Source organism: Cryptomeria japonica, chromosome 9 (genome assembly GCF_030272615.1).
Source record: "Cryptomeria japonica chromosome 9, Sugi_1.0, whole genome shotgun sequence".
Taxonomy (NCBI): Eukaryota; Viridiplantae; Streptophyta; class Pinopsida; order Cupressales; family Cupressaceae; genus Cryptomeria; species Cryptomeria japonica.
The window spans coordinates 183,503,255-183,515,986 of NC_081413.1; positions in this window are offsets into that span (position 1 = coordinate 183,503,255).

The window sequence follows — 12,732 nt, forward strand, 5'->3', positions numbered from 1 at the left end:
AATAATTGTTAAATTCACCGGATGTGAATTCTCCACCCTGATCTGACCTTAAGAATTTAATCTTCAATCCTATTTCTGTATCAACTTTAGTTTTAAAGATTTTAAAATTTGCAAATGCTTGAGACTTCTCCCTTAGAAAGTAACCCACATCATTCTAGAATAATCATCAATGCTTAGCATGAAATATCTATCACCCTGAAAACTCTTGATTCTAGTAGGACCACACAAATAAATATGAATAAGATCAAGAACATCATTATATTTGTCTTGTATACTCCTAAAATAAATCCTAACTTTCTTTCCCATTTTACATTCCTTACATACCAGATTATAGGGCTTTACAATCTTAGGTATATATCTAACTTTCTTAGTAGAACTGATCTTCACAATGCAATCAAAATTCACATGACACAACCTATTATGACGTAGCCAACTCTCATCAATTTGTGCAATCAAATATGTCATCTCACCAGAATTCAAATGAAATATATTACCTTTAGTCTATGTACCAGTTGCAATTTCCAAACCAAATCTGTTGATAATCTTGCATTTTCCATCCTTGAACTGTAACTGAAATCCCTTATCCACTAATTGTCCTACACTCAAAATATTATGACTTAAACCTTCAACATAATAAATATTATCAGTGTAATTCTTACCATCCAATGATATTGTTCCTTTTCCCTTGATCATGCATGCTTTGTCATCTCTAAATCTAACTAGACCACCATCAAATTCTTGCATAGATAAGAAGTTCCTTTTATCTCCAGTCATACAATATGAAAATCCACTATCAATTACCCATTCATCCTTGTCTTCAATTTTAGTAGCAAGGGCCTTCTCTTTGGGTACTAGATCATCTTCCTTGATAGCCAAAAATACCCATTCCTTTCCATTGCCAGATCCACTAGCTGAATCTTGTGCTAGTTCGTAATCAGAATCAGTCACACCTTCCTCATCCACATAGTAGCATGATTTGTCCTTGTTTTTCCTATACTTATGCTTATTTTCATAATCATGGTTAAGCCTAAAAGAATTTCTATCTCTTTCTTCAAATCTTAAATTCCTTTCCGGACATCTAGATGAAAAATGACCTATCTTATTACATGCAAAGCATTTACAAATTGATTTTCCTTCATACTTACTTCCTGATGGCCTTTTAGGTACTCTAATGGCAAATAAGGCTTCAAGTTGCTCAAACTCTTCATCTTCTTTCTTCATATCCTCTAGTTCCCTCGCATATAAAGATTTCCAATCACTCTCGCCAGTAGATGGTGTAGATGCATGAAAATCAAGTTCAGATTTAACAGCTCCAGAAGGTCCAAATTCCTCAAGCTCCAAAGCAGATAATTTCCCAGCCAAGGTATCCCTATTAACAGAGGTGTTTGCCATAGTTCTAAGCTCATTAATTTATGTAGCCTTCATCTTATAAGCCGGTGGCAAATCTCTCAGTACTTTAGAAACTATTTCATCTTCGCTCAGAGATCCACCACAATATTGAATTCCCAAAACAATCTCATTAACTCTCTCCATAAAGTAGTAATCCTTTCATCTTCTTCCATCTTTAGATTTTCATACCTTACCTGGTAACCATCTATTAGAATAACTAGTGGACAACTGAGAGGGGGGAGGGGGTGAATCAGTTGTCAATAGATTATATTAATCAAACCACTTTATAACCTTTAATCGGAGAACATAAACATTAAATATCGGAATAGCAGAAACAAATACCGGTAAGAAATGAAACTTAAGAATGAAACAAAGAATCAACACAATGAAACCATACCACATAACACCATGAATTGTACGTGGAAAACCCAGTAAAGGGTAAAACCATGATGGGAAGCCTACCCACAATCAGATGATACTTCTGCAAAAAGTATGTGATACAATAAGGGGCCTACACAAGCAGGGAGACACACTGCCTAGAGCGTACTGCTCATTACAAAGGAGTCTGACTAACTACAGAGAGGTTATAACCACCTCAATATAATTGGACAACAATCCAAAAGAATGAATTGCCAATGATAACATCTACAATGCCTAATTACAGTCCTAGTTAAGCTCAATACTAGAGGCCTTTGACCTCTTACATAAACCCAATTCGATCACCTATGATCGACCAAATCTCCTTCGCATATGATATTTCATTCCATGACCACGACCATGATCTACAATAAGATCTTACATCAATTTATACAAATCCTAATGCCTAAACCAATTAGGTCGGCCACCTAAAATATATTACAATAAGATCTGTAGTCACATAAATCTATCCACTTAATTAAATGAATATTTAGTATTTATTTGATTATTTAACCATCAATCAATAATCAATTAAATTAATATTTAATTAATTTATCTTAGACCTCTTCTCCTATTAATTAAATAAATTATTCAATTTATTTGATTTAATTCACTTAACCAAATTCAAACCATTAATTAAATAAATAAATCATTTTTGTTTAATTAAATCTTCTCTCACATTTAAATAAATTAATATTTATTTAAAACCCCCAAAATCTCATCTCTCACATTTAAATAAATTAACATTTATTTAAATCACCTTTATCCTCCACCTACTTGCATTTTCCTACAAATGCAAGTTGCACAACTCTTTTAAATAAATTATTTATTTAAAATCCTATTTATCCTCACCCACTTGAAACCTTTAATGGTTTCCCTTAAAGTCTTCAAACTTAATGGCTTCCCTTAAAGTCTTCTTAAGACTTTAATGGTTTCCCTTAAAGTCTTCAAACTTAATGGCTTCCTTCTAGAGTCTTCTTAAGCCTTTAAAGGTTTCCCTTAAAGTCTTCAAACATTTAATGCTTTATCTTCCTTTTTCTCATTTAAATAAATTAATATTTATTTGAAATGTAAATTACACCATTTGATTGAAATGAATGATTTTATTTTAATTGAAAATCCAAAAATTCCTCCCACTTGCATTCTCTTACAAAATCCACTTGCATGCCTAAATCCCTTCTAGATTCTTCTAACTCCTTCAAATTAGCCTAATCCTATCCTAATCATTGTCACATTCCTAAATAAAAGGAAGTCACTTCTCAAAAACCTCCTAAGTCTTCAATAACCATTAAAGGCTTTATGTCTTCAAATGGTTAACCTCTAAAGTCTTCCAAACCATTAAAGGCTCTTATATAACCATTTATGGTTAACTCACCTTTTACCTTTGGTTAGAGACTTTCCTATAACTTAACCATCCTTTTGACTCATGGGTCTCTTCAAAGAATTTATTTCTTTGACTAAGGTAACCATTTAACCCTTGCACATTCATTTATCCCTTGGATAAAAGGAATATCCATTAACTTAACCCTAACCCAACCCCCCAGGGTAACCATCATGTCCCCTCAAGCATTTAATGATCCTTATCTCTCCTCTCAAGCCTCCTCATGGTGATACTTGTCAACATGGGATTGGGTTGAAAGTCTCATATGGATTGAATATCTTTCAAATCTAACCCTTGTTAAGATTACTCAATCTTAACCCTTCATTTCCCCATTTCTTCTATAAATAGAACTCTTCTCCTCAAGCAAAGGAGGAAGCATTAGAGTATTGTTGTTATACTCATATTAGCATAAAGCTTTTTCATAGCATCACTATCTACACTTGCATAGCATTTGTTTATCACATCCAACCATCTTGAATCTCCATATGGCATCCATGGCTAGTGCTAAAAGCTGAGAGCTACACTCATGTGGAACTTGGAGAGGAGAGGAACAAGGGAGGAGCAACTATGAGCATCTTGATTAGCATTTGGAGGAGTATAGTTTATCTATTCTATATTTGTATGCTTTCTATTTCATGCATAATATCTCTCTTGATATGCCTCTTTAGGATAATCTTTTGTTGCTAACATTAATGTTTGTTTCTTGTGCTCATGTGTGTGTTGCCATCAAACAGATTTTCTAATCCTTTTTGCAGAGCATCAAGATCATTACATACATCCACATTACAATGATATACCATGTTAGCTTTAGACCAAAACAACATTAACCAATCCATAAATCATCCCAGTAATGTGTAGAGAACACGTAACATGATACCGGTCCATAGCCTGGACCCAAATAGATTCATCATACCAAAGTGATGCCCCCAATCAGTCGAGGCACAATAAAAGATCACCTTTTGCATCCTGAATTCCATCTAGAATCTGTACCGACACCACTTATGTATCCTATCAAAGATTCTTAGTAAAAGCTCTATCGATAAAACCTTAAACCCTTACTGGTATAGGCTTACTAGAGTGTATGATAGCATCTGATCATCAAGTCAATACCAACTGACCAAAACATACTCCAAAGACATCAAACCAAACATATTTCATTGATCCAAACATGTCGGTAGTAGCCAACTGATAGTCCATTCTATCGGTAACCAATCATAATAGCTAGTGTTGACATCAATGACAAAACATCAATGCAACACATAAACAATTCCTTCATATTGCCAACAATATTCCCCTTTGGCATTGATGGAAACACTAGATGTGAAAAAGAACAAAAATTTATCATAGAATATATAACAATGAAAAACTCAAAAATACCAGTAGCTTCCCCTGAGTAGTGTAGTCCAATCTGAAAACTATTCTGAATCTCTCTCCCATATGACATATTATGACATTATTTTTCACATATAAATCTCCCTCTTTGACATCAGTGCCAAAGATATGACATAGATATCAAAATCTTGTGAATGTCAAAGTTGACTACTCCCCCTAAGTAGTAGCACCACTACATCAATCCGGAGCAAAGGATAAAGCTGATGATGCATACTGGACTGATGCACTACTCCATCAGTTAAGTTTTTGCCAAAGGGGTAGATACCCCTAACCTGTCTCTAAAATATTTAAATGATTCCTTAGAGAGCAGTTTAGAGAATATATCTGCAATCTATTCTTTAGTGTTCACACAAACCAATTTGACTTCCTTTTCCTCCACCTTTTCTTTCAGAGAGTTATATTTTATTGAAATGTGATTAGTCTTAGAGTGAAATACCGGATTCTTAGATATGTCAATAGCTGCAGAGTTATCTCAATAGATAACTACCGATTCACTATAATTTACCTTGATATCCTTCAACATTTGCTTCATCCACAAGACTTGAGTGCAATTAGTTGCTGCTGCAACATATTCAACTTTTGTAGTAGATAAAGAAATGCATGACTGTTTGTTGCTGATCTATAAAACCAATTTCTTTCCAAGAAAGAAAGCTCCACCAGAAGTGCTCTTCCTATCATTAGTATCTCCTACCCAATCTACATTTGTATATGCACATAAAGTGAATTTATCATCTCTAGAGTACCATAAGCCATATTCTTTTGTTCCTTGCAAATATTGGAATATCCTCTTTACTGCACATTCATAATTTTCTTTAGGATTACTTTGATATCTTGAAACAATACTTACTGCATTCATAATATCCGGTCTAGTCTGAGTTAGATATAACAAGCCACCAATCATAGAATTATACCTTGCCAAATTTACCAGTGTAGATGTGTCTTTGATAGATAATTTCTCACTTATCACCGTAGGAGTACTTACCAATTTGGAATTATCCATACCAAACTTCTTCAACAATTCCCTTAGATACTTAGTTTGACAGATAAAAATGCCTTTGTCAGTTTGAGTAATCTGCAAACCTAAGAAAAATCTCATTTCACCAATCATAGACATTTCAAATTCATTCTTCATATTATTAGAGAATTCCATGCACAATTTATCTTCACCTCCAAAAATGATATCATCAACAAATACTTCAATAATCAAAATATCACCATCAGTGATCTTGTAATATAAATTACTGTCAGCACTGCCTTTGGTAAAACCAAGCTTCAAAAGATTTTTATCCAACCTTGCATACCAAGCTCTAGGAGCTTGTTTCAATTCATATAATGCTTTCCTTAACTTGCAAACCATATCTTTGTCATCTACCAGTGAAAATCCATCAGGAAGCTCAATGTATACTTCTTCCTCAAGATCACCATTCAAAAATGCATATTTAACATCCATTTGATAGACCTTATAGTTCTTGTATGTTGCATAGGCAAGAAATAGTCTAAAAACTTCAAATCTAGCTACTGCTGCACATGTCTCACCATAATCAATTCCTTCCATTTGAGAATATCCTTTACAAACCAGTCTAGCCTTGCTTCTTACAACTTAACCATCTTCATTTAGCTTATTTCTAAAAACCCATTTAGTTCCAATAACATTCTTATTTTTAGGCTGGGGAACTAAAGTCCAAGTCTTATTCTTCTCTATCTGATCTAATTCATCATCCATAGCCTTTAACCAATGTTTATATTTACAAGCTTCAATAACAAATCTTGGTTCAATTTGAGAAATAAGACATACCTCTTCATTTGCCAGTCTTCTTCTAGTCATAACTCCCTTGTTCCTGTCTCCAATGATTTGGTCTTCAAAATGGTTTAATATTACATACCTTGGTGTCTGCTGAACTTTAGGTTCTTTGTTCTGATCATCAGTCACAGTTGAATTTTTTGATCGTATCGGTGTAACTGTCTTAGTATCTTGTACCGGTTGAGGCATTATCAGATCAATTATGATCACTGCCACTGCCGGTCCTTTAGGTACTCTTCTAGTAAATAAGGCTTCAAGTTGCTCAAATTCTTCATCCTCTTTCCTCATATCTTCCAATTCTTTTGCATATAGGTCTTTCCAATCACTTTTGTCAATAGATGATGATGCATGAAAAGAAGGTTCAGATTTTGCAGCTCCAGAGGGTCCAAATTCTTCAAGCTCAAAAGAAGATAATTTTCCAATCAGAATGTCTTTGTTAATTGAAGTGTTTGCCATTGTTCTCAATTCATTAATTGCAGTAGCCTTCATCTTGTAAGCCAGTGGTAGGGCTCTCAAAACTTTAGAAACTATTTCATCTTCACTTAGAGATCCTCCACAACATTGAATTCCCATGACAATCTCATTTACACTTTTCATAAATGTAGCAATTCTTTCATTATCTTTTATCTTCAAGTTCTCATATCTTACCTAGTAACCATCAAGTTTAGCAATTTTTACTATAGGGTCACCTTCATTTAGAGTTTGCAATTTATCCCACATAACCTTTACAGGTGATTTATCAGTCAATCCCATGATTTGCTGATCAATGAGTGCACACAAGAGGGCTTCTCTTTCTCTGCAATCATTTTCAATATTTTCGTCCAAGTCTATTGGAGCAGGATTGCCAGATGTCGGATCATAAGGTGTATATCATTTCTCAATGATCTCCCAAATATCCTTGCCAAGAAATCTAAGATGAGTCTCCATTTAGATTTTCCATATCCCATAGTTCCTTCCATCAAGCTTAGGGATTTCTCTTCTGAAAATAGCTGCCAGTGGATTTGAATTATTAGTTGTCAAAAGATCTACCTCAAGCGGTTAAGCTTCTGCAAAAGAGGATCAAAGATCTGATACCAATTGTTAGAATAACTGGTGGACAACTGAGAGGGGGGGGGGGTGAATCAGTTGTCAACAGATTATATTAATCAAACCCCTTTATAACCTTTAATCGGAGCACAAAAACATTAAATACTGGAATGGCTTGCTGGCTTTTAGGGGCTTTTGTGGGTTTTCCTAGGTTTTCTACTGGTTTTCCTTTTGTTCTGTTTCTCTCTGTTTCTTGTGGCTTTGTTGTTTAAGTCTTTCTTGTAAAGGGTTTCAGGGCCCCTTCAAAACCTTCTTTTTCATTAATCATAAACATTAAATAATGGAATAGTAGAAATGGATACCAGTAAGCAATAAAACTTAAGAATGAAATAGAGAATAAACACAATGCAACCATACCACATAACACCATGATTTGCATGTGGAAAACCCAGTAAAGCAAAAAACCATGGTGGGAAGCCTACCCACAGTCAAATGATACTTCTGCATAAAGTATGTGATACAATAAGGGGCCTGCACATGGAGGGAGGCACACTGCCTAGAGCGTACTGCTCATTACAAAGGAGTCTCACTAGCTACAGAGAGGTTATAACCACCTTAATATAATTTGACAACAATCTAGAAGAATGAACTGCCAATGATAGCATCTACCATGCCTGATTACAGTCCTAATTAAGCTCAATACCAGAGGCCTTTGATCTCTTACATAAACCCAATTTGATCACCTATGAGCGACCAAATCTCCTTTGCATATGATATTTCATTCCATGACCATGACCATGATCTACAATGAGATCTTACATGAAATTATACAAACCCTAAGGCCTAAAACAATTAGGTCGCCCACCTAAAATATATTACAATAAGATCATTACATACATCCATATTACAATGATATACCATGTCGGCTTTAGACCAAAACAACATTAACCAATCCATAAATCATCCCAGTAATGTGTAGAGAACACATAACATGATACTGGTCCATAACCTGGACCCAAATAGATTCATCATGCCAAAGAGATGTCCCCAATCAGTCGAGGCACAAACAAATATCACCTTCTGCATCTTGAATTCCATCTAGAAGCCGCACCAACACCACTTATGCATCTTGTCAAAGATTCTCAGTAAAATCTCTATTGGTAAAACCTTAAACCCTTACCGGTATAGGCTTACTAGAGTGTATGATAGAATCCGAATATCAAGTCAATACCAACTAACCAAAACATACTCCATAAACATCAAACCAAACATATTTCATTGATCCAAACATGTCGGTAGCATCCAACTGATAATCCCTTCTGTCGGTAACACTAGTTCTTCTAACGGTAACCAAAATTTGTTTGTCGGTAACCAATCATAATAGCTATTATTGACATCAATGACAAAACATTAATGAAACACATAATCTATTCCTTCATATTGCCAACACCATCAAGTTTAGCAATTTTAATAGTAGGGTCACCTTCATTCAGAGACTCCAATTTGTCCCATATAGCCTTTGCAGTTGAATAATTTGTTGATCAGAAAGTGCACACAAAAGGGCTTCTCTAGCTCGACAATCATTCTTAAGCTCTTTATCCAGACTAGCTGAAGGAGGATTCCTAGATGTTGGATTAGATGTAACACCATTCTCAGTGATCTCTCAAATATCCTTTTCAAGACATCTCAGATGAGTCTCCATCCAAATCTTCCATACCCTGTAATTTGTTCCATCAAGCCTAGAAATTTCTGTCTTGAAAACAACAACAGATGAACTTGAACTGCTAGATGCCATAGGATCTTCCTCGAGCGGTTAAGCTTTTGTAGAGAGGACCAAGCTCTGATACCAATTGTTAGACAACTGAGAGGTGGGGGGGGAGTGAATCAGTTGTCACCGGATTAAAGAACTTTAAGGAATTAAATAATTATTATCGAAACACATAAACTTAATACCGGATTGCACAAACCAAACACTAGAATGAATGATAAAGCATTTAAACATAAACATAAATCACATAATAGTTACCATCCATCCATAACACATGACACTAAGATTTGTACATGGAAAACCCGGTAAAGAGAAAAACCACGGTGGGAAGCCTACCCACAGTTGGATAATACTTCTGCAGTAAGTATGTGATTACAATATGAGGGGCCTGTACATGCAAGAAGGCCAACATCCTAGAGTGCACTGCTCATCACAAAAAGGAGCCTCACTGACTACATAAACATCAAACTACAATCCAGAAAGAAGAGTGAACTGCAAGCATAGCATCTCCTATGTCTAAGTATAGTTCTAATTAAGCTCAATACCGGAGGCCTTAAACCTTTCTTACAAACCCAATTCGATTACCTATGATCAAAAAAATCTTTTGCATATGATTACAACATTATTCACACATAGATCATCCCCTTGACCTATCAACCATTGATCTACAAAGAGATCTTACATCATATTTGGGATCTAAACAATTAGGTCGGCCACCTAAAAGATAATACAATAAATTTATAACATAAACTCATAATCCAATCATCAACCAAGTTGGCTTAGGCCAAAAACAATGTAAAACAATCATTAAATCCCTTCGGTAATACATTAGGAACATCCTCCAATACATTACAGAAATGAGTCCATAACCTAGATAACACTGGACCCAAAATAGGTCGCCATAAACCAAATCCAACATCACCCATAAACTAGAACACGAACAAGATAACCAATAGCATCCTGAAAAACCATCTAGAAGCCGCACCAGCACCACTTATCACATGCATTAAAAGATCTTCAACAAAGCTCTACCGGTAAAACCCTTACCGGTGACCAAAAGGTTTACTAGAACATATGATAGCTCCTGGGTCATCAAATCCCAAACCAACTGATCGTGATACACATATGAATAGCATGAATGGTAGATCCAAACCAATTCCACAAACCAAATCATACCGGATCCTACCGGATCAATATTGTAATCAGCCACTCTACCAAAATCAATCAGAAATCGGCTAATAACCAAAATAACCTATGTTGCCATCAATGACAAAATATCAATGCAACACATAATCAATTCCAAACTGCCAACACGAACAAGTGAATTTATCTTTCGGCATGGTGTATTGAGAAGAGACTATTGTAGGGAAGACAAATGAGCTTAACCGGAACTGTCAGCAGGCATTAGCAGATTCTATTTTTGTAGTTCATCTTTTTTGGATTGTAGTACGAATATCTTTGTAAGGTAGTGAACCTGCCCCAAGGGTTTTAGCCTTCTAAGTCATTATATTTTTAGCAGTAAGCTCTAGGTAGTTTTCTTGAATGCATTTGCATTTCCTATTGTAATAATTAAACATACTACTACAAAGTATCATCTCATTGTGGGTAGGTTACCACCGTGGTTTTTCCCTTGACTGGGTTTTCCATGTCAAAAAATTGGTGTTATGTGTGTTGTTGTTGTTGTTGTTGTTGTTTCTTTTATCTTTCTTTTTACTTCACTTGATCAGATCAAAGATAGTGCTTAAATTGTTTAATACGGTGAAAATTGATTCACCCCCCTCTCAGTTTTCCTTCCTTGTTGTTGCCAACAAGTGGTATCAGAGCTAGATCCTCTAGAACAATCTTGACCACTTGAGGAGATCCGGGATGGAAACCTATGTGTTCAAGAAGGAGAGTCCTAGATTTGATGGAAATAATTATACTCTATGGAAGGACTTGATGGAAGTTCACTTTAAGTGTATTGAAGAAGATTATTGGAAGATTACAAAGAATGTCTACAATGTTCCTTCAAATGGATCAATTACTACTGATGAAATCAAGAAGATTAACATAAAATAAGAGCTAAGGAAGCTTTGCTGAGTGATTTGACTGATTCAGAGATGACTAATGTGATGTGACTTCAAACTGCTAATGAGATCTGGAAAAACATAGAGATCTTATATGAAGGAGATGTGCAAGTTAAAGATGCTAAGTTGTAGAGTTTGAAAGAAAAGTATGAGACATTAAAGATGGGAGAAGATGAGAACATGAAATCATTTATGGCTAAAGTGAATGAACTTGTTATGAACATCAAATGTGCTAGTGGAACTCTTGAGGAAGATGAGATTGTTACTAAGGTGCTGAGATCCTTGCCTTATGCTTACAAAGATAAAGTTGTTGTTATTGATGAGATCCAGAGTGTGACTACTATGACAAGAGATATGTTGGTTGGTAAGCTAGCTGCATTTGAGTTGAGTGAATTTGGTGAATCACATGATAAATCTAAGAGTGCATTTAAAGCCTATGTATCTGGGAAGCTGGAGTATGATCTGGGAGAGAGTTCATCTAGGGTGTCAAAATATGAAAGAGAAATGGGAGAGATGGAGGAGTAGAAAAAGAGTTGGATGATCTTGAAGAACTTATTGCTCAGAGATTGCCTAAGGGAGCCAGTAAGTATGATGGAAAGTTACCTTTGAAATGTTTCTCTTGTAATAAGATAGGACATTTTGCTTCTAGGTGTCCTGAAATAATATCTAAGTATGATAAGCATGAAAGGCATGATAGATTTGATAAGCATGATAGATATGAGAAACACGATAAGTATGATAAGCCCTATAAGCCTAAATAGAAGTATAAATATTAGAAAAGATGTTATTATGTTGTTGATGAATGTGTGATAGATGAGGAATCAAAGAATGAGAATTAAGGAGATGAATTTGTATTTATTGCTATGAAGAAAGATGATTCGGTATGAGTGAATCCTACAAGCTGCGTTGCTGAGAAGAATGATTTGTCTGCAAAGATTGAAGAGAAAGATGAATGGGTAATTGACAACAGTTTCTTACATCATATGGCAAGTGATAAAAGTAAATTTGTGAATATGGAAAGGTATGATGGAGGTATAGTGAGGTTTGGGTATGATAAAGCTTGTGTGATTCATGGTAGAGGTTTTATATCTTTTGATGGTAAGAATGATATTGATGATTTTTTATATGTTGAAGGTTTGAAGCATAATCTTTTGAGTGTTGGATAGATGGTTGACAAGGGATATGATTTGGAATTCAAGAATGGTAAATGCAAGATTCTAAATGCCTTTGGCATAAAGATTGCAACATAGACTAAGACAAAAGGTAATATCTTTGCCAGTGAGAAAAGTTATTTCATTGCTTAGATTGATGAAAGTTGGTTGTGGCATAGGAGGATGTGTCATGTTAATTTTGATTGCAAGATAAGGATAAGTACTACTCAAGATGTTAGAGATTTGCCTAAGATTGTAAAGACTTGTAATCCGGTATGTAAAGAATGTCAGTTGGGAAAGAAAACAAGAACTTCATTTAAGAGTAAGTTGTATACACCTAA